General features: G+C 51.3%; 1 protein-coding gene across 2 annotated transcripts in view; it reads left to right on the forward strand.

Annotated features, from left to right (window-relative positions):
• Positions 1 to 2,323, forward strand: part of ARV1 (ARV1 homolog, fatty acid homeostasis modulator) — a 14,767-nt gene extending 12,444 nt beyond the window's left edge. Inside the window, exon 6 of one of the 2 annotated variants that reach the window (XM_007127602.4) lies at positions 1,650 to 2,323. The gene's annotated coding sequence lies outside the window, so the exon portion shown is untranslated. The remainder of the gene's footprint in view (positions 1 to 1,649) is intronic. The other variant, XM_007127603.4, reaches the window with a different exon arrangement.
• The last annotated feature ends 1,066 nt before the right edge of the window (positions 2,324 to 3,389 follow it).

The following is a 3,389-nucleotide window of genomic DNA, read 5'->3' on the forward strand; positions in this document are numbered from 1 at the left end:
ACACACTGCTCCTGTCTCGAGGGCACCTCTAGGGACCCAACGCGCGCACACACACACACACACACACACACACCGGCCTTAGAGCAGTTGTTCTGAAGTCTTCCCGCGCTCCTTACTTCCGTGTCGGCTGTCACTTTGCTGAGAGTTGAGACTTACCAACTCCTTGAGCGTCCTTCTCCGTCCCAGAACTTGTCTGGGCGTCTGCCTTCTTTCCTCCTGTCCTCCATCCCGTCTCGGAGCTATGCTCAGCTTTCCACCCCCCGCCTCCCGGCGGGTTCCTCCCTGCAGGTGTCCCCCTGCCTCCGGTCACCCCCAGGGGTCTGGGCCACAGCTGCAGCCTGCCTCGAGGCAGGACGGGGCGGACTGGAAGGCGGGGCAGCTGGCGAGGAAAGCGCAGGGCAGGAGGGCCAGGCGGCCGAAGCCGGAGCGGCCGTGGGCGGCACGCCCTCCTCGCCCTGCAGACCTCCTCCGCCTCTCCTGGCGCCTGCTCGGCTCGGCCTCAGACCTTGCTCCCTCTTCATCCGCTCTGTCTATGCTGGCTCCTTCCCCTCTGCCAGCAGACACGCGCAGCTCTTGACTTGCGAGCAGCTGCTCCGAGCCTCCTTCTCCACTGCCTTTCCTCTTTGTAAAACCCACTTCCTCCCTGCTCTGCTGAGCCGCTGCTCCTGAAACCAGAAGGCAGCCAGCCGCCAGCTCTGTCAGGCTCGTTCCCCTCGCCGCTCTGCTCTGCAAGCGGCTGGCTTCTGAAACGGGCCGCCCGGGCCCTTTCTGTCACCGACTTCCCTGTCTGGGCCGGCTTCCGTCCTCAGCCCTCCGCTTCTCCCTCCTGCCGTGCCCATCTCAGTGCAGGTTGCTTCCAGATCTTCCCAGATCCGATACCTCTAGGCCTCCACCCCTGCCAGGTCACTCGTGCCCTTCCCCTGCCTCCGAGATACTGCCAGGACGGTGTGGCCATTACCTCTAAGATCGAACTCAGTACCCCGCCCGCCCGTCCCCACGGAAACAGAACCTTCCTGATGCCTTCTCGTCTTGTCACTCCGGCCCCAGCCCAAGCCTCCTGGTCTCCTGCTTCAGAGTCTACAACAGCCTCACCCACCTTCAGCCTCTCTTCACAGAGCACCGCTCCTGGTGTCTGAATTTTGCATCCTTTCCTGCTGTGGACGGGAGCTTCTGGTCTCTTCCTGAGGAACACCTTTTGGTGCTCTCTGAGCTCTAGTGCTAACTTCTCTGCAGGCATGCTCCAGCCCACGTTCTCTACTACACTCTCCTCCTCCCCAAAGATGCCACACCCTCCCCAGGGCCCGGAGGGGCCTCTTCTCCGCCTAACCAGCTCTGGTCTGCTTTGCTTCTCCGTGGAGCGAAGACCTTCCCCCACTCCAGCCTGCCGTGCTCACTCCCTCCGAAGACCTCCCGGTGCCCCGGAGACCCTCCCAGTGCTGAACACCTGTCCCCTCCTTCTGTTGTCAGGCTACCCATGATAGGTGCTGGTTAGGAGAAGGTCACCTGTCTTTAACGTCCTTTACGTTGTCTCATGTTTTATGCTTGTCTCCCCCAGTCCGGTTGGGTGCCGGGAGAGGCCATGCCTGTGTTAACTGTCTCCCATAGTACAGGGCCTGCCCTAATAACGTATCTGTTGATTTGATTTTCAGCAGAATGTGCCACTCTGAATACTTCATTTATCATCCAGTCTCCTTTTTTTTACTCTCTGGGGCATGACCAGCTGCATCCGTAAAATAGAAGGCGTAAAATACAAACCAAGCTTCTCGTTATTGTTGTGTAAAATGAAGCAAAGATTTGGATACACTTCCTGAAAAAGAAAGCAACGGTTATGGCGTTGGGGACTCCTAACCCTACCACCCCACCCCTACATGTAGGAAACAACTAAACCACATACAGACACACAACAGAGACGCTCACACAAACCCAAGGAACTAATGCAGGCAACAAGTGAAGATGTATGTGTACATTATAGATGGTTCAGGCAAGCATCTGAATTGAAGGAACATGAATTCATGAGTCACACATAAGAAAGGATATTTGTTCATTCCTTTGACATATTTATATCTTTTTAATTTAAATGTTAATGGTTAAAATATTTTGTGTTCTTACAAGAGAAAGGCTTTTCTCTCAATGCAGTCACAATAAACTCAGCTTTTGTGAATATTTAATTCAGTATCTTCCCCTGTAACTAAGTTCCTCTTTAAAATCAGCTGATCCAAAAATAAATAACTAAAAACAACTGAATTGTCCACTTAACAGGAGTGAATTATATCTCAATAGAGCTGTTATTAAATAAATAAATATCACCTCTCCTTTTCTCTCTCCCTGCTTCATTCATTTGTTCTTTCATTCATTATTTACTTATTCATTCAACAGATATTTACTGAGCACCTACTCTATTTGGGTCAGACACTATGGATACAGTGGTAAAAAAGACACGGCCCTCCTGACATTTACTGAGTAGTGATGGATTTAGAATCAGGAGTAGGTAATCGCAGGCCAGTGTCATAAGTGTTATAAAGGGGTGAGTATAGGGCACTCGGGAAAGGCACAGTGGGAACATCTGTTCCAGTCTCAGAAGTCGAGAAGGTCTTCCGAGGGGAGGGGGAAAGGACACGAACTTTCCAGTACCCCCGGTAGAGGGGCTACCAGCGCACGTACATTGCTAGAGGGCAGAGTGTTAACGTGCACGGGCAGGGGCTGAAAGCGAACGGTCCAACCGGGTGGAATGCAGGCGGTGGAAGTTCTACAAAGGACACTAGGAAGACACGGAAAGGTCGGATTATGAAGGGCCTCGTGAGTTGTAATTTATCCCGAGGATGAGGAAACCAACACAGATTGCTAAAAAGAAGACTCCAAAGTAAAAAAAAAAAACAGGACAAAACCAACTGGGATAACCTCACAGAATCGCCGTAGGCTGGAGAGGACCGTTGACCACCAGGTGGAGCCTGTAAATGTTAAGGAGCGGGGAGAAACCATGCTTCAAAGGCATACAACCAAAAGAAAAAATCAATTCGAAAACAAATACGGGGGAAAAAAAAAAAAATGACACACACACAAAAAACTACACTGATCATATCTTTTCAAACCTTTGACTCAAAGAGACACACATCACCCATTTATAAATTCGTGCTCAATACATTCCCAGGCTGTCTTGATCACCATAAAGGTATTTGTTAATCTTTCAAAATGAAGCAAGTGTTAGAAATCCCTTTGCGGGATTTCCGGATTCGGTGAGGTATCCGTGAGCGGGAGGTAGCTGAGCGCTGCAGAATGTGTGGTAAGGACTGCAAGGGAAACCCATCTGATCAGCTCTGACCTTGGACTCCACTCAGCCTATTTATCACATCACTCGCTGCAGTGACAAAAGAAAGGGCAAGACTCCAGGA

The sequence above is a fragment of the Physeter macrocephalus genome, chromosome 20 (genome assembly GCF_002837175.3).
Source record: "Physeter macrocephalus isolate SW-GA chromosome 20, ASM283717v5, whole genome shotgun sequence".
Lineage (NCBI taxonomy): Eukaryota > Metazoa > Chordata > Mammalia > Artiodactyla > Physeteridae > Physeter > Physeter macrocephalus.